Source organism: Poecilia mexicana, unplaced genomic scaffold, assembly GCF_051168715.1.
Source record: "Poecilia mexicana isolate PSO_F unplaced genomic scaffold, ASM5116871v1 scaffold_10, whole genome shotgun sequence".
Lineage (NCBI taxonomy): Eukaryota > Metazoa > Chordata > Actinopteri > Cyprinodontiformes > Poeciliidae > Poecilia > Poecilia mexicana.
Window position 1 is genome coordinate 1,182,761 of NW_028263379.1, and position 25,120 is coordinate 1,207,880.

Consider the following 25,120-nt stretch of genomic DNA (forward strand, 5'->3'; position numbering starts at 1 on the left):
GTCTTTTCTTAGCACAGTTTTCTGTTCTAGAAGCTACATATTCATTAGCCTGTTTATTATTCACCAAAGAGGAACTTTAATCTTTTGCTCCAGTGCATTTCTGTGACAGGTGTGGATATTAATTATGTGAAAACTTTAAAATGCACACAGTCACCCAGATCTAGCCTATTAAATGAAGTTTGCATACTGTTTAAAAAAAACAAACTGTGTACTGGTATAAATAACAGTTTAACTCTGAGTGGTACAGAATAAATGTACATAAATACTCATAGCAAGTATGAGTTTATTAATTAACAGAGGTCAAGATGTGGCATTTTTGATCTGTCACATTTTATTTGTTAATGTAATTTGTTGTGATGCTCTTCAGTTAGAGACTAAGCTGCAGATGACACTTGGAGAGAATACACTAACAAATGAGATAAAGCAATCTATGAAAATCATATTATAAAAATATTACTTTTTAACTCTTATTTTGTGGAAATAAAAAAAAAATCACAGCTGATTCAAAATAAACTTATTAAATTAGAACTGCATAAGCTCATTTTATCATATACTACCACCAGGTCTATGTTGTGCTCTGGTTGCACCTGTGACTTACACACCCCTGCATGCCATCTGTGAACAGAAATATTCCTTTAAAGCTGCCTTTGCTATAACTTATAAGCATCAAATTCATATTTTATACAAACACTTGTAGCATTTCTTCACAAACTGTTAGACTGAGGTGATGCTTTTGTTGTTGAAAGGATTCCAGAGAAAAACTTCAGTATCTGTTATGTCTAATATGCTGTATTGAGTTTTGCACGCTGTTCCCTTTCAAACACTATATTCATCTGCTAATATGACATTTGCAGTCTAGACTACAAACAAAGAGTATCAGAAAACAGTGTTATCTTTCCACAGATAAAAATGTTGATATCCATGTTGAAACATCTTCAAACACTTTTTCTCAATTGAGGCCGTAGATGATTTGTAAATGCCAGTGAGTTGCTTTTTCCCCAAACAGATCAGTATTATATGTGCTGCTGTTATCATCACTGCTTTCAGTCAGTCAGTTCTCCAGGGCTGCAGCTTGTCCAGCTCACAGGGTTTATATCTGAAGAATGTCAACACAGAAAGGAATGACCTTCTGCTTCAGTCTCATCACAGCAGGCCAGCCAAGAGTGGGAACAAGTCATTTTCTTTTCTTTTTTTACTTTTATATCATTAATGGTAAGACACTTACACATGTGGCATATGAATATTGGGCTGATGCACAAAGCTTCAGCAATTTTTCTGACAACATATTCAGTTCCTTTCTGAGTGGGAACCATTTGGGATCCACTCTGGAGCAGGCCATTACAACAGACAGCTGCACCTCATGTTGATCAGATATGCTATAATCAGGGGCGTGGTATAGGGTGGAAAAGTGATGACAATTCTAGGGGCCCTGGCCAGCAGGGGGCCCTCCACAATTTAATTATTTATTTTTTGTTCATATAAATAAAATAAAAAAATTGGGGTCCTGTCAAATACAACATTAATCATATTGTATTTTCAAAGATTGTTTTAACAGTAAAAATGTAATGTTACCCCTCCCAGACCAAAAAACACTCATCCGTTTTTGCCCTGAACTCCACTCTATCTGCATAAAATGGTTCGTTCCTGCTTGGAGCTAGACTGTGATACTGTTCAGCTGCAGTTAGTAGAAACTGCAGCTGAATACAGCTGCTACGAATAACTGAAGCAGTTACTATGCTGCTAAGAAAAGTTATAAAATCAGGTTTTCAAAAACAAAATAGAGAGAGGGAGAGAGAAAAAGTCAAGAGTGTTAATTTATAACCCAGCTTTTCTCCAAGAGAGGTGGGTAGACTGGGTGAGATTATCAAACACTTAGCATAATTAGCTTAGCTACAGACTACTGTTTGCCTCCAGTTCACTAGCATTTAATGAACTAAGGAAAAAAATTACCAACATATTCATATATTTAACTTGTCCCTTGTAGCTTTACCACTTAACAACAGGCGAGTCAGTCAGCAGCAGCAGCTCTAAAACACGTCCCTCCTGAGTGAAATTGAAGCTGCAGAATGTAACTTTTACATAAATATTTTTTTCACATATTTTTTTTTAAACTGTCATGTTGTGACAGTATGGTATGAGAGGTAATCTGCCTTCTCCCAGTGCCAGAAACAACCAATCAGTGGCAGGAGAGTTTTATTGCTGTCAATCACAATCTCATGTGGTGCTGCTCATCCTTCCTCCCCCTCGATTTGTGCTGTGCTGCTGCTAGCATAGCACAAAACTCTGAATGCTCAGTTTAGTTAGCATAGCTACCAATGACAGCAGATAAACGGTTTATTGTAATAAGTTGTTTCTCCACCATTAGCACATTTAGCGATGGGTGAATAAGGCTAATTGACAGCACTAAAAGCGTCCTGCTAGTTCTGATTGGTTGTTTTGGTCAGAACGGTGCATTACTTTAACCAGTAATAGTAATTCAGGAAGGAGATGGAGGAGATTGATTGTTTTCACAGATTATCTGTCTCATAACAAACTGCTACGACATGGTGACAACTTTAACAAATATGGAGAAAACATATTTTTTATTAAAGGTATGTACTGCAGCTTGAATAAAATGCAACTACATAGAAGTTTTGAGAAGTCTGGATTGCTGTATGTGTATTTTGCATATTGCTTTTGACTGTTGCTCATGGAGAGAGACATTTCACTAATAGAAAAAATTTAAGCAACCTACTTGCATAATGGATGTGGACTGTTGGATGATAAATTCATGAGCAGTAAATATTGTGCTAATTATCAGTATTGAGCCAAAGAAAGCAAGGCCGATGCAAGCCTTTAAAATTGTGACTCTTTTTATGGGTCAAATGGACTCAAAAAATTCTAACAGCAGCTGTGCAGGTGTAACACAGATGAGAAGGGTATTTTATATATTAGATGAATGGGCCAATAGGTTCGACTATCGGAGCATAGTGGGGTGTTTAAATGACACACAAAGGCAGTTAAATGAATTTAAAAAAAAACAACTGGCTTTAGTGACATAAACCATGAAATTAACAAACAGTTATACAAGACACACAATTATGAAAATAAAATTACACACAATAAAATACAAAAAAAAAAATAATAATACAAATACTTGGCCAAGTGCTAGTTCTCAGTTTTGAATCTTTTGGGTGCACCCTGGTAATCTGAATTCTAAATTGTAATAGGCAACAGATCAATCAATTCCAGTTCCAATTAGGTTCAGCTCAACACCATTCACATGAGGAGAATTTCCTACACAGCAGTTTGTTACAAAGTACCAAATAAAAACCAGTCCAAAAGGTGAGATCAGAAATTCCAGGATTAAACAATAAAAAGAAAAATGTCAGTCAGTGGTCTCACTCATAACCAACTGTGTGTGAAGATGTGAGTGGTACCAGCCTACCACACCGCGGGGTGCAGCAGGACTCCAAATGGAAAAGAAGGAATCCAGGAATCCAGTTCTTTCTAAGTCCAGGTGGGAAGGCTCGCCATCAAAGTCACAGGAGGAATCCACCTCAGGAACAATCCAGCATAAACAAAAAAACCTGACCTGTCAACAGACAGGACCAGCAGAATCATAGGATTTTATTAAGCTGTTCTAGCTTTAATCATGTTTCTGTATATTTGACATCAATTACTGTAAATTACAAAAGCATTTCTTCAAACAATATTAAACATTACATTTTATCCAAAATCAGTAAAAGTTTACATTTTAATAATCAAATAGTTCAGATAAACAATATTATTCAACAAAAATGTGATAAACGGAACAAAAACCCAAATGAAAGGCACAGAATATGCTCACCGATCTCAATGCGACACGTTGGGGACAACAATATGGTGGCTCTCAGTCCGGACCCGTGAGGCACTAGATAGTGTAATAAGGCATATTTTCCATGCTTTAGCCTTGATAATATGAGCTATCATTGTGAACAAAGTGAGAATATAATATAAATTAGGTTTTACCTTCAACTGAACGGAGAACAAGATGAACTTAAACCGTTAGCCTAGTAGCCGTTAGGGCTAAACTAGTAGCAGAAAAAGTGAACTTGTCTTTCCTTTTCTTTTTTTTTTCACTTCACGTGTCCAGCTTAGAAGTCGGATGATCTGGGAAAGCGTTTGTTTAGAGTTGTATAACTGTTTTAAAACAGAGACTCTCACGCTGCCCAGCTTAATCGTTTCCGGATCTCTCTCGCTTACACACTCAATGCTGCGGAAGGGCGGGTCCTGCAGCGGCAGTCCGAATTCTGATTGGTTTAAACTCACTGGAAACTAAACTTCCTATTGGCTAGGTAGACCACCTAGCTTCCCTAACCTCCGTTTTTTAAAGAGGCATCCACATTTTATGTGGGTTACACAGGGGGCCCAAACAAATTTTTTGTCAGGGGCCCAAGATTCCTGGAGGTGCCGCTGGCTATGATATGTGGACCAATGCCATGTGGACCTACACTGAAAAAATGAGAATTGAGGGGTTTTTGAATTTGCACAAACAAAATAAGTTAATACTACACAATTCAGTCATCTTTCTTGTATTTACACAATTGAATAAAGAACAATTTACTTAATAACCAACAATAATGAAACTACACATTTTTCATATGTTGATTTAACGTGATTAAATTAGATTACTAAAACCATTGTAATCATGTTTCATCATTACCGGAAATGATGCAATATAACAAAGACAAGGATTAAATATGATTGGACAATAATAAGAGCGGGCTTTTGAATCTTAACCAATAAGAAGTCAAACAAGATAATTTTAAAGATATCGCGATTGCCGCGCAGTTTCTTCTGACTATTCAGCCACAAGACCACAAGACAAGTCTTTGGAGGTGGACCGATTAGGTAAGTGATCTAAATATTATTTTTTGTAGTTGGGAATGTTTCCACAAAAAATATCATTCTGTATGAGAAGTCATTTGTAAACCGTCTGCATGTTCTTTGGTTTTCACTTTGCTAGCTACCGTTATTAGCACCGGGGCTTAGCTCTAGTACAGATCAGTACATCATCGTTTATCAAAGTAGTTCACAAAAAACAGTTGTTACTGATCAAATTTGTAAGTAACTGACTCAGTAGCAATGAGGAAAAAAGCAACACGAACACTTTGCAAGCTAGTGGCTTTTCACTAGCTTATCGAGCTATCAAAACTGCCTCGTTACTTTCTCCCAAGCACACTAACAGAACCATTGTCTGTCGTTATGGTAACGGGTCTGCATTTAGCGTCGCTTACTGAGCGACAAAAATACGAATAAGAGGGATTTTGAGTACTTCGACTGTTTTCTGCCTTATTTTTCCTTATCCGTGGTGCACTGCGCTACGTTAATAATTCTCTCCATCTCCATGTTTCGTTTTGCTGATGTAATGGTTCTACCGTGGCAGCGGCGCCATGTGGAGGGCAGGGCTCAATGCTCCAGCGCGCTGGGCTGGAGCACAGTATGGAGTATAAATTCAGAATCTTATTTGAATCCAAATGTCTTCCAGATGCTCAAGTCTTGTGTAAAGTGCCCTCTGTAAATATCTACTAAGAAGTGTTGATGGTGATGTATGTTTGTTTAAACAATGTTATACAAGTTTTTTTTTTATTTTATGTAATGTTAATCTAAGATGTCTAGGCACATTTACCTGACTGTTCACTTCTGCAGCAGTGATTGTTGGGCTCTTACAAGTGTTGAACATTTGAAGCTCATTACTTTGTGCTCTTTTTTTCAGATAAACTCTTGAGTTTAAGAGAATTACCACCATACCACTTCAGTCAAAGTTCTTGTCTCAGCTGGATCTCCATTTTGACAACCTGATGAAGATGTTCAAAAGAAGAGGAGGACAGCTTGGACAAATGCTAGGACAAGTTGTTGCACAAATGGAGGAGGTAAGTGATGTAGCCACAACACAACTATCAATCTTTTTGGATAAACTTTTTTAATGCAGAAAATTACATTTTCCTTGTGTTAAATGTTCTCACCTTTAACTTTTACACCTGCTTGTTTTCACTTCAACCTCTACTGTATGTCTTCACTTTAAAAATAGTTGTGTAAAGTAAATTGTTAAACTTCAAGCATAAGGCTTGAAAAAAGATTCTAATTCCATTAATTTCCTTCAGTGTGAAGATGTTGATGCTGCATGGGAGTGTCATTAAGGAAGTCTGCATGTATATGGGAGAAGATCCAGCCAAGCTCATCCAGGAGTATGTGGTATGTATGTATATGTGTATTTACGCAACTAGAGATAGATATATATCTCTAAATATAAAGAAAGATTTATATCTGTACATACATAATTATTTCTATCTAGATTTAGATTTCTCTAGATATGTATATCTCTTTCTACTTGGATAGATACATCCATCTATGTCTATCTCTACGTTTAGATATACTTGAGATATCTATATTCATCGAAATTTACATTGATCTGTCCAACCTTTTAGAGATAGCTCTTATAGAGAAATGTCTGTCTATCTATCTATATGTATAGATGCATCTAGGTCTAGAGAAAGAGAGATTAACTTGTCATCACTTCACATAGGGTGTGGATGAAGCTACCATTGAAGAGGCTATTGGAACCACCACCACCGGCGTTTTTCATCTGAAAGACTTCATCACATGAAGACATCAGGATCGTCCATGAAGGCATCAGGGTGGTGTCCAATTTGAATAGTGTGCCAACAGCTGTTGTAATACTTGTTGGACTGATATATGGGCTGAACCGCGCCTACCCTGCTGGCCTTCGCTACACTTTTGAGGTGTTACAGAAGATAACAATGGAACTGGATGGAGGTTAACTGTCCAACAAGACATTATTCCTTAAAAACTGCCTCTATGAGTGAGTAAATGGACATTTTAGTCCATTAGTTCACGAAAAGTGAACTAATGTTCACTTTTCGTGTTTTCTGTTGTTTTATTCCTCATTGCAGGACACAAATTTATTATTTTTTAATAACTAACTGCAGAAATATGTTCAAGGTCAACTATTAAGTTGCAGTATGTGATATTTATAAGCAATAGGTTTTTCACATATTTGTTTAAACTGTCACTATGATATTGCATAGTAAACAGTAAAACATGAGACTGATGATATAAAAAATAAGCTGTGTTATACAGACTTGACATAATTTTAACAAATACGTACAAAAGAATTGTCACAAAAGTTACATTTTGCAGCATGTACATGTTCCATAAAGTTGATAGAAACCTATCATAAACCTAGCATAGCATCTGTCATGAACAGGAAGGAGTCTTTACTAATGTCTATGACTGCTATGAAGTGTCATTTGGTAAATAATGACACTTTAATGCAAAGTTGGCACTTTTAATGCAACTTTTGGAGCAACTTTGCATTAAAAGTGTCATTGTTTACCAAATGACACTTCATAACAACATTCATAGACATTTATAAAGACTCTTTTATGTTCATGACAGTGTCATGTCAGTCTTGTGCACCCCCGTCAAATAAAGTCTTAGCCAGATTTCTACAAACTGTGTTTGAACATGTATTAATATGAAATTAATGCTGCAGTACGTAACTTTTATAACTTTCTTTTTACATATTAGTTAGGACTATCAGTATGTTGTGTCTGTATAAGACAAGGCTCAGTTTTTTTCACCAATTTTCTGTCTGATGTTTTATTGTTTGTAATGTAATAATATAGTGATAGTTTAAACAAAAAAAAACTTTTTTCTCAGTGGAACATACAGCAGCTTAAAGGTTGACCTTTAACATGTCTCTATAAAAGATAAAATGATTTAGAAAATTATCAGCATCATACATGTTCAACTTTTTTGAGCATGTATGCTGCCAAATGTAACTTTTATTAAAAAAAATTATTTTACATATTATCTCATGTCAGCCATATGGGCACCCTGTCAAATAGTGTTATTGAAATCCGACTTACTTTTCTACATAATCTTGTATATCTCTTGTACAAATATGTTCCAGATTAACCTTTAAACCTGCAGTGTGTAACTTATAAAAATTAAGTTCTTTAAAAACAGTTGTATAAAATTTCACTCGTCTTTTACGAGGGAAAGCAAGACAATCTGTGGAAGAAATCCAGCGCTGTCTTCCACTGACATGACATTGTTATAATGTTGACAAACATGTAAAAAAAAAAACAATTTGCTTACTTGCATACTGCAGCTTTAATGTCATGTTACATGTTCAAAAACATAGTTAAAATCTGAAATACTTTTCTATACCATGTTTAATATGTTTTATAAAGCTTAACTATTATATTTTCTTATCCATTTTATATCTTAAATATTAATATATCAAAACTTGATATCATTTCATATCTTAAATAACATGTTTGTTCATAAAAATTGTATTTCAGGTAAGACTCAATTTAAAAATGTTCTGTGTCTTAAATGTAAAAAATGTTAAATACAAAATGGTGTGATTTAGAAATGTTCATTTAAATAAAGTTCAATTGTTCAGCAGCACTTGCACTCTTTGTCTTTCTTGTCAAAGATCTTTCTTTTTTATTTAATTTTTTACATTAGAAAGGTATATAGATAACTTGAAAAAATTAAGTAGGATTTAAAGCTGTAACATGTGTTCCATTAACATGATAGAATTGTGTTCGCCCAACACAATTTCATTGAGTAATACTGGCAATGAAAAATAAGCTGGTGTTATTCATTATAATAGTGTTGCTAAGACATAAAAAAAGTTATTGATAATACATAATATATTTACATTATGGTAAGAGATAAAATGTTTGTAGTTTCAACTTAATATTTTCAAGTAATCTAATGTAAATAAAATATGTTGATTTGACAAGCTTTAAGTATTTGAGGGAAAGAGGGAAAATATGTCTGTTCTACTTATTTGCATTGTGTGGGACGGATGTACACAATAAAATTAAGTAAACTGAACAGCTTTTTTCTTTCAGTGTATATGTGGATCTATGCCATCTGAATGCATGACATGTGGATCTCAGGTGCCTGCTGCTGTGGTCTGAGTGCGCCAACGAGGCAAACTACAGAACCCTTGACATTGAGCACCCCACTACACAAACTTGAACAAACTGATTAGGTTGGTTTCTGAGGATTGCAGAATCTTTGGAGGATCTGGGTTTATTTGAGTCCATCAGAAAACCTCAATGTTTCCCTTTGCTGAGTCTGGCTGCAAACATCAATGGAGAGTTGAACATAGTGAGGAACAGAGTGTATAATGGAGAAACTCAGTACCTTGGGTGGAGGTGGAATCGAACCACACATTAACCAGAAAAGTGTCTTACGACGTCTTCACAGTGACTACCTTGTTGTCACTATAGTGACAACAAGGTAGTTGACTGGTTCTCCTGCATAAGCTGTAGGGTCTCTGCACCATAGCATCAGTCCACATCTTGAGGAATAGCATTCTGTCTCTGGATGTGGTCAAATGTGACAGCTTCATAAACACTGATAGTAGGGTTCATGCTGACGCTGGCCTTCTGACGAAGACCCTCAATGTCCTGTCTGTATCTTTGATTCATGTAGCTCTGCTGATCCACATGATAATCTGCATATCGGACAGGGAGCCAAATATGTTGCCTAGGGAATGTACAGCAGCTGAGTGGTGCTATCATTAATTTAAGTGGGCAAAGGTGGTGTTTGCCCAAAGGTGGTGGTGTTGCTGGTGAAATGAACCAGCAACACCACCTAGTTAGAGTATGAATAAAAAAGGTTCAGTATCACCGGGCTGAGCAGCATTAAAACCAAACAGATTGAAATTGATGAAATTTATTATAACAATAATGGGAATCCTAAAACTGTACAATAAAAGACGTGTAAAACCTTTATTCAAAACGCCACCGTGCACTAAAACTCAAGCATTTCCAGCAGTGGTAAGATGGTGGTGAGAGCTCGCTGCCCCAGCCTGATGTCCTTCCACGGTTGACCCCCAAATCATAGACCCAGCACGTCTACTGGTGGGTCCCAGCGTCTCCCGAATCTCCTCACATTCTGTCCTTGTTCCCAGCCTGGGCAGGTCCTGCCCTCCATCCGGCCAACGACTGGTTCCAGCTCGGGTGCGTCCCTCTGTGGTCCCACCACAGCCTCGTTGTTGCAGTCTCCCGTGAGATCAGGATGGAAGCCCTTTTCACTTCCGTCTCTCTCCTCTCCTGATTGCACTCTCCAATTGCTCTTTTATTCATCACAACCAATGGGAAAGCCTGGGGTGGGAGACACAGCTCCTTCTATAATGTGCATAAAAACCAAAAATACAATGCATGCATCACAAACCTAAAACCAAAACATGCAATAAAAATGGCCACCTTCCCACACATGCAGCACGAGCCTCACACTCTGAAAGTTGATCCATAAACTCAGTTCTTTACCGGAAACACTGATGTTGTGGTGGTGCCCATAAAGTCATACTACAGTGCCTGAACAGCACCTCTTAAAACAATCCAGAGTTTAGCTTGTATGAGTATGGTTTCTATTTATGCACACATGAATGGGATGGAATGAGATCCCCTGCTGCTCTGCATCAGAACATCCCTGTGATGTTTCTCACATAGGAGCCAATCAATCCCACAAATCAACACTCACATAAACACAGATTAACAACAATTAAAATATAACAGATATTAACTGAACACTGTAAATCAAAGATTTTGGAGCTTTTTCTACACCTACCATAACTTTGAGATTTCCAAAGGCTGCCAGCTTTACCAGCAAGTTCCATGACAGACACAAGATGAAAGCTCAAGAGGATAAAACAGAGCAGCTTTGCTCTAATATGTTCAAGGTTCCTGTTATCTGCTTGCAGCCTGAATGAACCTCACACACGTCTTGGAATGTGCAGTTTCATTTTCCTTCCTCTGACCTGAGTTTAAGCACTTGCTGGTACTGAAAATATTGAACTTTGAATCTCATCTCAGTCACATCATTTAAATGTATTTTGTTGCCAGCATGGTCTAGTTGCATTTAGCGCGCTGCGTTCACTGATCAGAAAAAGATCAAGCTGGAAACTGGCTGATTACAGTAACCAGCTGTTTTATTCATGTGTCTATCTTTGATTCCTAAAATTAATTTGTTTCAATTGAAAAAAGAAAAGAAGTCACAAACTTTTGATGAGAGACATTTGCAGAAAAATCTGAAATATCATAACAGCAAAGAGGTAGAACATTAAAAAGCAGTGAAAGCCAACTTTCTTTCTTCAGTTTCCTCTGAATATGAAGACATCCAAGTGATTTCCCTGAAATATTCGGCTCTGTCACTACAGTTATTGATGTACTGCGATGTCTGCTTTCATTGTAGCCTGGAGTCAAAGCACAGCACCCTCTCACTCACACTCCCAGTGGATTTCTGACAGAGATGCGACAAGCTGTTGAGAAAGCTGTAGATTACTGCAAATCTTTCTCACGATGTGGGGTTTTAAGCAGCACAGTGGAAAACTATAAAATCATTCACTATGAGGGTAAAATTAAGGAACCATAAGGACCTCTCTAAGATCAGATTGTTTGGTTTATTTATTGTCATCCTCGCAAAGCAAACTAAATTTTCTTATAAATGCTGGAGCTGTTAGTTTCACATGCTTTGGACAAACAAGGAGATCGGGTGTTTTCTTATTTTTCTGCTTCTACATGATGTTGGGAGACACTTGGCTGGAAAAGTACCATCATTCCCTGCTATGCCCTAATGGTGCTCCTCAGGCTGACATTACACAGGCTAATTACTGAAGGGGAGGGAGGAGATTTTCCCCCACAGCTAATAATTAGAAGTGTTGTGGCATCAGCCAGGTTGACACCAGCATGTTCCCTTTTTTATGTAATTACTGCCACTATTATAAGTTAGCAAAAATATTCAGCCTGTCACTGAAAGCGTCACACTATGTAAGAAGCATTTCTGCATCTCAAACTCATGTTCCAGAAATCCCTCTAGCAGCTCGGTGTGGGTGTGTCACACAGGAAATAATATAACTGTGTCTGAGCAGAGGGCTGTTACACACCCTGTACATCATGTACATGCAGAATTTATTTCTAAGACTTGAGTGTTTTCTATCTTCTCCTGTAAGAACTGAAGTGATTTGACCTTGAAAAGTTGTTAGAATAAACATAATTATAAACCTCATGACTGCCACTTCAGTTTCAGACTTTTGATGATTTATTGTACGTTACCTTTTCTCTTACAAACTCATAATATTTTATTTATTCATATTTCTCCATTTAGGAAGATGGACCTTCACCACCAACAAGCTTCTAACATTCTTTTGCTGCATATTCACAAGTTTTCATTGTTGTTGAGGTCTTGGTCTTTAAGGTAATAATAGCAGGAATTTAATGTTAACTTGCTGTATTGTACTAAAATCAGTTTTAATACAATTTTGGGATCATTGTCAACAACGGAAACATTCAATTGTGTCCAAGTTTCATTCAAATACATCTTGATCCAAGGCAAAAGAAGAAAAAATGATGGTAGTCATTCATGATATTCAGCTCCATTTAATGAACTTCACCATGTTTTACAGAGTCCTTAGTTTGAAAAGCCTCAGGTTGACTCCACTATGCAGGCTGATGTTATTTGTTGTTGGAAATGTCTCTCAGTTCAGTTCTGATCACTCCACCAGACTGTGACAGTATTGTTACAGTTTCCAGTTCAAGGCAGTCCAGAGCATTGTTGGTTCCTGTGGTGATTGATCTGAAAGAAAAATTTCAGGATTTAAAGGCAAATATAAACCAAAAGGAGGAATAACTGATATCGAAACATAATAATTTATAATGTATCTACATCCTGTCAAATGACACGGATAGTAATGCATGATACATTTTGTCCATCTTAAGCAGATTAATTAGTTTTACTTCCCAATTTTCTAGGAGTGAACTTTTCCTTTTTCGTGTTTACTTTTAAAATTGCCAGTTTTTGTCATGCATATCACTTCAAATCACATATTATATGCACTTCAAGCAGTAAATATGCCAATTAAAGGTTTGACAAAAGTTGGCAAGAATGCACGAGCTGATTAAAAACTATTTAAAATGTTTTGTTAGAATAAACTCTGTTATGCTTTTCCTTCCAAGCTATGATTTTAAATAGTAACATTGAAATAAACTGGTGTTAGTGATGCTCTTCTATATCAAAAAGAATCAGCAGAGGAGGTAAAGGCGTCTGATCAGGAGCTTCACCAGACAATCCACTGGTAAGAAAATCAGGGCAAGGCAAGACGCCTCTATTAGAACGGATCTGGGTTTCACTCCTGATCCAACATCTGAAAAATAAAAGAGATGGTTAAATGGGTGAATGACGTTCTTTGTTGGTTCTGGTTTGAATTTCAAGTATAGAATCTGTGTTGGTTGATATTATATAGGTAGGAAATAACGAAATAATTTTCATTATTTTCTTCATAAGGTAGCTTTTGCTCACATGAATTAGTTTCAGTTCAGGGCTTCTGGGTAAATCAAATGTTTCCCTTGTCACCATCACATCAGTACTCACTCAAGTAGGAACAGGCTCTAAAGTCTGTAAAACATCCTAAAAAACATTACCTGTCACTCGCTCTTTAGAATAAAAGTGCATTGAGTTGGTATAACTAAAGGCAGCACACACACCATTTACACACATTTTATGTTTTCTCTCCTTGGTCCCTTAACATCACATTCAAATTCTAAGTGCAAACTTTAGCCACCTGAACATCCCTTTTTGTATAAGCCTGGCACAATGAAACCATTTAATAAGCTCTCTGGTGTGACTTCTCTGCTGACTCTCCCTCTGAACATAAAGCATTTTTCTTTGACTGATGAAGAAACTTGGCCTTGCTGGTTTTCTAAAACAGTTCCAAAGCTTTGATCTTAGCATTATATCACTAGAGAAATACCATGAGAAGAATCATAAAAGTTCCTTAATTTTGCTTGAGACATATTTGCTATGCAGTTTATTTCTACATTAATTGTACTTCTATTTTGATTTATATGTTGTTAATAATGCATAGTTTGTTCTAAAGAAGTTCTTTCTGTCACAGTTTTAAATAAAACCACCTTTGCATAATTTAATTAGTTTTATTGCAAGTTAAAAGTGTTGGTGACAAACAATTTGCCTTCAGTTTTGTCATTTAAACTGTTTGGAGAACGCAGAGAAGCTCGGGGTTTGTGGATTTTTTTAAATGATCTTTGGAAGTGATAAAAGGATAACATGTTAACCCACAGCTCTGGAGCTTCCTGCGTCCACAAACTGCCTGCCATACATTCAAATGCGTGTTCATAATGTTTCTGAAGTAGTTCAACCTAAGCACTACACTGAAAGCTTCACAGCTTACTGTAGATTGATAAAGCTACTGCAAAAAGTGCTTGTCCTCTTACAGATTTTATTCTTTTTTTAAGATTATGTGTTTCAGATGTGCAGACACATTTTAATATCTTTCAGTTGCCACCTACGCCTGTTATTAATGTTGGGTTCTCCATCACCACCAGACACCACAAGTGCTTGAACTTAGAACCACAAAGGGTTAAATCACGTCCAATAGCTTTTCATTTTCACATCATTTGAAAATTGCGTTTTGTGTTTATTTAGGTTATCCTAATTGGATATCAACATTTGTTTGAGAATCTGAAATATCTAGATTTGATCAAATACACTCTAAAAAGTGTTTTTGGGCTGTAGTTCATCTTATGGACTTATTTACATTAGTTTCACTTAATTCTTTTGCTTTTGTTATGACAACTTACTTTTTTGTGTTCATTTAACTCAAAACTTACAAATCTTTAACCTAAAGGAACTTTTCATTTGACTTTACTTAAAACAATTGAGTTCAATGCCAGTTTCACATCCTACGTCTGACCAACTCAATTTATTATGATCATCCAACTCAATTTACTAAGTTCTTCCAACTCAATTTGCTCAGTTTTTATAACTTAATTCATAAGGGGGTTTAACATGACAAATTTAAGTCACTCTTACTCAAATCATTTATTTTGTTCTAATAAACATTTAAAATCTCTTTGATTTAATTCTACAGAAAGTCAACTCAAACTTTTAAGTAGTTCCAAACTAAATTTTAATACTATTTTTACAGTGTCATCTAAATACACAAATATTTTTCTTAAATGACCTTTTTACTTTGACTTTACTTGAAATAATTAAGTTCAATACCATGTTTGTGTCCCACGTCTGACACCATGACTCAAGCTTACAGGGACACATTCCCAATAAGCGGCTGTGGCTCTGTGGATAGAGTAGTCGCCTTGTAATCGGAAGGTTGTCAGTTTGATTCCAGCTTCCTCCTGCTGTATGTTAATGTGTCCCCTGGGTACTTAATCCCAAGTTGCCTACCATCTAAGCATTAAATACATGTGTGAATATGTGCTTTCAGTGGTCAAAAGTGTTATTTAAGTTTATTTACCATTTTTGAAGTAAACTAAATGATTTGAGTAAGACTGACTTAACAAATTGAGTTGGATGATTATAATATATTGAATTGGTTAAACTTAATAAATTAAGTTGGATAAACTTAATTCAATTGCTTGTTACCTACAGAAGCAATTCAATTAAGTTGGTTCAACTATTTTCTTTTTAGAGTGTAGATAAAATCTGTAATATGTAGAATACTTTTTCACTGCATTGGTATTTTTGGTTGCAAAAATACACAGTCATCTCAAATGTCTCTTAAATTAAGAGGGAAAGCAGAAAATGAGTGATTTCTTACCAAGAATATCGTGCACTTTTTGTTAAAACTGGTGTCACTCTGAACAGTGTCAAAACATTCAGGAGTTTATAGCTGAATTGAAATGTCTTCTCATCATGTACCTGCAGAACCAGTCCAAATCATCACCAGATGTCAGTTGTGTTTCACATTTAGGACGAGGTGTTTGTGCCGTTCTGCTGTTATTGTTTCAATCAGACTTGGCTTTGACCTTCAGTTTCTCTTCAGTATTTCAACAAGCATTGCCTCAGCATACAGAACATCTGATACTCAGAGTTAATGATATTCTGTGAATGAATTTAAATTGGGATCAATCATGAACAAACCTTGTGGAAGCAACAGGAACACATTTACAGTGCAACTAATGACAGTGGGATCCCTGTGACAGGGTGGGGGTCCAGGTTGTAAGGGGATGCTCATTTGCAAATATCCATAATGTAAAGAGGCAGAGTAATCATCTCCATGCCAGAGTTTGTCATATTCATAATGATGTTTCATGAATAAGGGTTTGGCTGACTTCGTACTCCTTTTTATAGTTCTCTGTTCCATCAGCTTTACTTCTTTGTCAGGGTAGTGGGCTCCTGCTGCTGTAGCCAAGACGGGGCTGAAAAACTGGCCCCAATTTAACCCGTTTCACCAGTGTTGGCGTCTAGAGTCCAATCAAATCAAGAAGAACAATGTAGAACAAGCCAAAGGTCCTCCATTTATTGCAAATGTCTTGCCTCCAATTCCATGCCATAAAATCTAACAGTGTGGCGGGACCAGTGTGGTAAGAATAGGCAACTTAAATTGAAAAGCACCATTTTCAATTTAGATGAAATTGGTTGCAATGACTCCACTTGACGTTACCATTAAGGCACACAGACCCGCTACAGATGAGGCTTGAGACAATCTCACACAAGTCAATAAGTTTATTTACTGCACTATATATATATATATATATATATATATATATATATATATATATATATATATATATATACACACAACACACACACACACACACCAATTTAAAACCACTCGCATTAAGACACAGTTATAGCTCAACTCGGAGATAGAAGTGCAATTCGGAGTAGTGTCCTAAAAGAAAACAGCAAAAACAAAAGAAAGTCATGCACCAAACCACCACCTGGGAACCACCAGCTGGCCGTTCCTGTCAAAATAAAGGAAAAACATTCGAATTACAAACATTAATACAATTATACTGTTCAGTCCACGACCAATCAAGCAGCAATAGTCCAAATTAAGGGTCCATCCTGGGAGGAACCACCACCCCGGCCAGCATGCCTAGGTGGGCCCCATATGGGGGAAGGTGGGCAGACATATGGGTCCCATATGGGTTTGTCCGCGGGTTCCACAGTGGCCCCACATGGGTTTGCCCATGTAGGGCCACAGCCTATGTGGGGCCTACATGAGCCCTAAATGGGCAAACCCATGTAGGGCCACCGTGGAACCCGCGGACAAACCAATATGGGACCCATCTGGTCTGCCCTCCTTTTCCCCATATGGGGCCTACCTGGGCATGCTGGCAGGGACGCTGTAGCAGACGCAACTCAGAGCGGCACTAGAAGGATTAATCAGAGCTGGTCACCTATCAGTCCAAATCAGCCACACTGGACGAGTGTGGTTTACGCCAACCAGGACGGCGGGCATGAAGCTAGCAAACAGGACGACAGGTAGGCAGCCGACAGATAACAGGCGGACCGCCAGTCGGGAACCATAGACATAATATAAGAGTAGACCCCGCATTGGCTGCTGCGGCGCAGGAAATACGGCGGCCATCTTGGAGCGGTATACCCTCCTACTTTGCTCAACCAAAACAGCAGAAGATGCCTCAGCACTGAGGGATATTGTTGTTCGGATCGATGGATTATTGATGTGAGGGCTCCACAGACAACATTTCACAAGTAAGATGGACATATTATTGTGTATATATTGTGATTAGAATATTACTTTACTGTATTTATGTCCACCGGCGAGATACCAGCTAATATTAGCTACAGAGCTTGGTGTAATACGGGTTCAGCCCCGCTATGAAGGCTAACTGAGATTCTGTAATTCTAAAAAAATTAATTATTCTCTAACATTGACTTAGATTATCTGACACAAGGGCCTATATTAGAAATGAAACAATATAACACATATTATAAAACTTATATTATGTGTTATAACATTCACCGGCAAAGTTTACACAGGTGGTAAAGACTATTATTTATATTCTTTCACTCTGTCAAAAGTAAGATACATCCTAAATCTTCTGATTTTGTTTTGAAAGTTTCCTAAAGACACGATGTGAGGAAGAAGAGGGAGAAATCTATAAAGAGAGACGGATTCACTGCAGCACGGATGAATCTCACATCGGATTTTGGACTCGTCAGTCCAAAAAAAAAAAAAAAAATATATATATATATATATATATATATATATATATATATATATATATATATATATATATATATATATATATATATATAACATGTATCCAATATATATTATCCAGTATTAATCATTATTTATTTGTGTTTGTATAGTTATATAAATATGTATTGATATTACTAAATAATTTATTAAATAAATTATGAACGGCTGTGTGCTTTGTAATATGCTCTTCATACATCGATATCAGAATATTCCATTCCTATTCTATTGTTATAGCCACTAAGCATATTTAAATATGATGAACTATGTATTTGAAACATACTTAAAAAATACAATTGTTTATTAATGTAGCTTTGATAGATGTTTGAATATGGTTTACAGTAACAAAAAAGTGTGTTATGATCGATTAAATCCGCTGATACGTCATTGTGCTGCTAAACACATAAGGCTGAGTGGAGTGGTATACTGCTCCAAGATGGCCGCCCTAAATCTCGTCAGTGACAATAGGCGAGAGCGGTGCATGAGGCGTCTATCCTTATATTATGTCTATGAGGGGGACAACCAGAACAGCAGATAAACAGCCGGCCAAGTACGGAAGAGGATTAGGGCCACTGAAAAAGAAAAAAAAAAAGTAAGAATGTTTTATTTATTTTTTTCAGGTAGCTCAGAAAAAAAAATCTCAGAATTCAGAGGAAAAATAATAAAAAATAAAAAATGTGACCCAGACAAGCAACCAGCTTCAGATGCGAGTTGTGGCGGACAGCTAACGTTTTGGAGAAAGATGTCTGATTTAAGTGACTTTTTAGGTGCCAGAGGAGTTCCCGAAGCGTCCATTGCACTAATGGAAGAACAAAAGGTGAGTAAATCAAATGAGATGGTTTGGTCTCTAAAGCCGAACGGTTATGGCTGTGGATGTGTCAGCTCAGGACAGAAATTACATCTCACTCCCTGAGCTACACTATCGGTACATTTATTGCACAGATGTGGAAATGGTAGGCTTGATTTAACTAAATCAAACTTGGTGTGATGTTTAATTTTTGTATTAAAAATAACTGTTAACATTTCCTTGTGTGTTTTTATGCATGATGCCTTTTACCTTAAATTGACTGTGTATTTCCAAATCTGTGTTTTTATACTTGCATGCTAAGGATACAATCTTGAAGGTAACTTTAATGTTGATTTGCAGTGTAAATAATTGTCCTTTCCCAACTGTTTGTGTGCAGATTGACTGTGATGTCGCAGCAAAGCTGGAAAATGATGGAGACGGAATTGCTGTTTTCATCTACTGCAAAAACAAATAGCTTTTGTCCAAAAGAAAACAAGGACTTTTTCAGAAGATTCATGAGAAAATGAAGAACAGAAAGGAAAGTACACAGGAGACCACGACACATGACAGACAAAGAAGCCAAAAGGAACACGAAATGTTAGATTAGATGGATACATAATGATGGAAAAACCACCGAACAGGTGAGAGCGAAGCAGGGCACTAGAAAAATTCAAATGGCCACTGATGCTGGATTAAAAGACATTCTTCAAGAAGGAAATGCCCTTTTTTTTCATGATGGCACATCTCCTAAGGGACCTGAAACAGATTTTGAGTTTGAGGTTGTGGACTTTAAACAGAGCCACCTTACTGAAGACTCCGGCCTCACCATTGGCAAAATGTATGAAGCAGCGAGACCGTCAATGTTACGCTTCTACATTGCAACAAAACTGAAATATCCAGATGACAATGACACATCTGAAGTTGTATTTGTGTAAGGAGTAAGGCTTATAAATTCATTTATTTAGTAATTGGGTCTGGAATAGATGTGGAATAAAACAAGAAACAAATTTATATTAAAAAGTTTCAACACTTGCAAATGGCAAAGATGGATCAGTTCATTAAGAATTTTTCATGTCTGAAAACTGAAAATATTTATTCTTCTTCACACCACACATCTGTTAAGGAAGGTTGAGGTGTTAGTCTTTATTATTTGCTGTTGAATACAAAAGTACAATTGAAAGTTATAAAAATCATTTTTCAACATTTTCCTTTATTTTATAAATGTCATTGATTCTAAGCATATGTGCTGTTCATCTGCCATCAAGCTATGCAATTTCAGTCTGTTTTTGAATAAATCTACTTCTTCCTAATGTTATAAATATAAACTATAAAATGCAAGAGCTGAGGTTATTTGATCAGCTTCAAGCAAAACTGTCATGTTCTAAAAAGAGGTATTGGATCCAATACCTGCACAAATGTCCTTGTTACAGACAAGTTATGGATTTTTTGGGTATTTTATCAACTTAGTCTATCTCTGCATCTGAGATGACATGTTATTTTTGATACCACAAGAGCAACACTCTTCATTATCTTTATACTTAGTTAATGATGTATAACAAGGTTATATTTAATATGAAAGTTTGTTTTAAAAGTTGGGTCATTGTAATGGCCATATTATTGGGATTAGCAAAAAAAAAAGTTTACTAAAATGTTACTTTACCCAATACTTATCTGTTATGGTTTTCAATATGTTAATTAAGCTCATTTTCCATTTGGTACATAACAGATTATCATAGAACAATAATTAACTTTACATCAGCATTGTTCCTTCAAATGACAGTGTGAAAGCAAACCAAACTACGGACTGGGAAATAAAAACATGCCATCCAAACTGTATGTTTTTCTTTTATCAGCACAGTAACACCTTGAAAACTAATGTCAGGTCATATCAGAACTCTACAATTAAATCATAACAGCAATAAACTTTCATGTTCTGGCAGAATGACATCAAAAATATGTTTTCTTGCTCACAAAATGTCTTTAAATGCAGTACAGGAAGACCTGTGCAGAGGGCACCTATCAGACATTGCAAAAACTATCCAATGGCATGACTGAGATAAACAGCAACACTTTTTTAATTATCTTTATGCACACTGAAAGTTGCTAAGTACTTTGAAGTATTTCTTCTCTTAACCTTATATACAAATCAGCGGCAATAAGCGGATCTCTTGGGGGCTCCCAGTTGTTTTCTACCATAAGCAGACAAAGTTCAAAGACTGTTTCATCACAGGGATATTGGCCTTTTGGGGTACACTCTTCCATACACACAGCGACCTCCTCCACAGAAACCGGTTTGAGTCTATTCTCAGCCCTGTGCAGCTCTGGAAATGAGTACATCACCACTGGTCGACCAGATACTGCACCTCCACTTGCCCAGATTTTGTGTGAGTTCCATGTGTTCACAACATCATCCTGCATAAAATCACAGTATAAATGTATGAAACTAAATATGTAATAGTAGCTTTTGCTAAAGATGAGGCTTATATTAATCAGCAGATATAGAAAGTGACCTCTAATTAAAACCAAGCAACAAGAACAAAATGGCAATTCTAAAACATTTTATTCTGTGTGTGAAATTATTCCCCAATCTATTGTAAAATTATTAATTAATGGATAAAACTTATTTCTGAAACTATACCCAAGGAAGTGTAGGGGAACAGATTCCCAAGTAATTTCAACCATTTTGCATAAAAAAACTGATGTGCTTAATGCTTATGTGCTGAGAAGGTGCTGTTATGTAAACTGGTAAAATATATAAAAGCTTTTATTATTTCTGGTAAACATACCAGATTTGCTTTTAATACTTTTTAAAACAGAGACATTATAGTGAACCAGTAAACACTTTTACCTGAATAAGATTAAGAAAGCAGAATTGGATAAGGCTTTTATCCAAAAAGTCTCCTGTAAAGTGACCATCATCCAGAAAGGTTTGAAATAAGTTCATCCAAAACTGTGCACTCTGTTTGCGGAGGGTCGACCTCCAGCCTTCTATACGCTGGAAACTTTTGTCCCCTGCAAAACTGTCTGTGTGGTTTCGCCGCAGAAATATCTGCATTTGTTCAACACAAACATTTTCTGTGCCTCCGTCAGCACGTATCCTCTGAACATCCATTGACGCATGAAACTGTTTTCAAATAACTTGAAATCAATTTGGGGTCATTGTTTGTGGTATAAGCCTCCATCCATAAAACATGTCGGCTAAAACCATCTATACAACCACTGATAGCAATACCATAAGGTTCTAGTTTATCATAGCCATCCATGTGCCAGAGTGCATTAGGTCCTCCGCAATTGTACTGACGTCTTCTCAACCGTCGTGCTCGTCTCAGTTCCACACCTTCTGGGTCAAACAATTTGATTAAATGTCTCAGTGTCTTGTGACACCACAAATCCACGTTGAACCGCACAAAGATGTAGCCATCTAAATGGCTACATCTTGCTAGGTTTGTCATGGACAAACTTAGCAAGGTTTGTCCATGACTAATGGACAAACCTTGCATTTGTCCATTAGTCATTATTTGTTGTTGGACAAAGGCCAGCACTTCTTGGAGGTCGGACTGATTCTTTCTTCTAAACAGCTCAAGTCTTCTGAAAATTTTTTTTAAGAGTTTGATTACTTAATATAGTATGATGACTGTGTGCTAAAATATGAAGGATTTCTTTGTTACTTAAAGACAGTCTGAACTAAAGCTTAATGATATCATCCAAATCTGACATTTTCTAGCTTCTTTCACTTTAAGAAGGGAACAGTCTTTAGCAGAAGGCCTTTTTTGGACAGTTTTTTGCTTTAGCAGTAGATGAAAACAGCAATTCCGTCTCCATCATTTTCCAGCTTTGCTGCGACATCACAGTCAATCTGCACACAAACAGTTGAGAAAGGACAATTATTTACACTGCAAATCAACGTTAAAGTTACCTTCAAGATTGTATCCTTAGGTCCCTGCTTAAAGCGATTTACTGTTTGGGGAGAATTACAACAATAGCAGCAGTAAATGTTCAGTCCTCTATTTTACTGAAAAAGAGGAAGGACTATATCGGTTAGCATGCAAGTATAAAAACACAGATTTGGAAATACACAGTCAATTTAAGGTAAAAGGCATCATGCATAAAAACACACAAGGAAATGTTAACAGTTATTTTTATTAAAAAAATTAAACATCACATCAAGTTTGATTTAGTTAAATCAAGCCTACCATTTCCACATCTGTGCAATAAATGTACCGATAGTGTAGCTCAGGGAGTGAGATGTAATTTCTGTCCTGAGCCGACACATCCATCACACAGTGCAGGAAAATGATTTTGTGATTCTCATAATGTAACTTTTTTAAACGCCGTAACACAAACATATGACAAAATAGCATAAGATATGCACCTTAGTTGGTGTTGGCAAATATGGTGAAGGGATCCTACGATCAGATCTACAGCCAGCCGCAGATCGGTGGCGGTATGACTTGCACCGATGTGGTGCACGTCATACATTTTCCTTTTAAATATATGCATATATAAACGTTTCTGTCCTCCACTCAACTAAAAGTTACAGTTTAACACAGCAGCCATCTTATTTAGAAGGTGGCTGACATACAGCTAACCTTAGTTTCATTGTAAAACATTCAAACAGAAGAACAATAAAATAAACACATCAAATACTTACGGGACAATTCAGCAATCAACAGCTTTTACATCCTTTATTCAGCTGTGTGATTTAACATTGTAAATCACGCTTATTCCTATAACCGCCTAAGCTAACAAACATGCTAACAACTAGCCATAACCGTTTAGAGACCAAACCATCTCATTTGATTTACTCACCTTTTGTTCTTCCATTAGTGCAATGGACGCTTCGGGAACTCCTCTGGCACGTAAAAAGTCACTTAAATCAGACATCTTTCTCCAAAACGTTAGCTGTCCGCCACAACTCGCATCTGAAGCTGGTTGCTTGTCTGGGTCACATTTTTTTATTTTTTTTCCTCTGAATTCTGAAAAAAATAAAAAAATAAAAAAATTTTGGGCCACTGATTTTTTTTTTCCCTCTGAATTGGGAGATTTTTTTTCTGAGCTACCTGAAAAAAAAAATTGAGTTTTTTTTTTTTTTTTTTCCAGTGGCCCCAATCCTCTTCCGTAGGCCAAGGACAAACAGCAGCGGCTATCAAAAATAAATGTTAGAAATGGAATCTGAAAGCGTGCAAAAGACTAGCACGTCACTTACCACTGAGCTCTTTAAGTAGTGCCTCTGACAGGAAGGAGAAAACGGGGAGCTTGTACAGGCGGCCTGGATATACAACAGAAGCTGAGCTAAAGCTAAGCTAACAAACGTCAAGTGTGGGAAGATTTTTACCACAAGGACAATGGATCGGTGATCGGAGCGTCGTTAAGCGCACTATTTGAGCACGCATTAATTTGCGGCTGTTATACAGAAAATGGAAATCACAAGTATTAAGCTTGATGGAGACAGATGAAGCCTGCCTTACCTAGCGTGCAGCGCCAGCAAACGCCGAGGTCTGAACCAGAAGGAAAACAGCGTGATGTCAACCAGGTGAGGGAGGGCCCTTTATATACAGGCAGCCAGCGCCACAACCAATTAGACTCAGGCACTTGTGTGGTGCGTTCAAAGGCTACAGGGCATACTGCCACAATAGGAATCATTGTTCACCCCTTAGGTGGGAAAAACCATTAATGAATTTAATCAGTACCATCTTCAAAGCTTCTTATCATAGCAGACAAATATGATGGCAGCCTCTATTCCACTTTCCAGAGAGCTGAGCACTGCAAGGAGGATTTATAAGTAAAGCCTTGAAAAGTGGGGATGCATAAGTTTGTGTTTCTGGGGATAGCGTCAACAGGAGGCTTATAGTGTGTGCTGCAAGAAAATGAAATCCCTGTCCAGACAAAAGCTCCCAGTGGGCATCATGACACTTGGAGAAACGACTGCTCTCCTACAATAAAGAGAGAGGAGGAGGAAGAGCGTCCCCTGAGTTAACGATGGAATGTTTTCGGCTTTTGAGAGATGTGATTTCAGACAAACAGCTAGAAGTTTTCAGTCAAAATGACAAGAGGCTGTGTGTGTGTGTGTGTGTGTGTGTGTGTGTGTGTGTGTGTGTGTGTGTGCGCGTGTGCGTGTGTGTGTGTGTGTGTGTCAGTTTTAGTGCACATGACACAAAGAACACACACAGAGCCAAACAGCCATTTAATCAGTCTCTTAGCCTGGGCATGAAGCCTGCACAGTCATATACATCAGGTGCATGCTTCATCTCACCCACCTTGATAGATTTATCATC

At 37.0% G+C, this 25,120-nt stretch overlaps 1 long non-coding RNA gene and 2 pseudogenes across 1 annotated transcript; 2 read left to right on the top strand and 1 right to left on the bottom strand.

Annotated features, from left to right (window-relative positions):
- Positions 1–4,466: 4,466 nt before the first annotated feature.
- LOC148156646 (uncharacterized) lies at positions 4,467–8,457 on the top strand. The gene is made up of 3 exons (XR_015764409.1): positions 4,467–5,894; positions 6,126–6,216; positions 6,548–8,457. It is a non-coding gene; the product is annotated as an uncharacterized LOC148156646 (long non-coding RNA).
- A 9,700-nt stretch (positions 8,458–18,157) lies between these two features.
- LOC148156647 (uncharacterized) lies at positions 18,158–19,884 on the top strand (annotated as a pseudogene).
- Positions 19,885–20,948: 1,064 nt separating this feature from the next.
- On the bottom strand, positions 20,949–22,108 carry LOC148156648 (uncharacterized; annotated as a pseudogene).
- Positions 22,109–25,120: the final 3,012 nt, after the last annotated feature.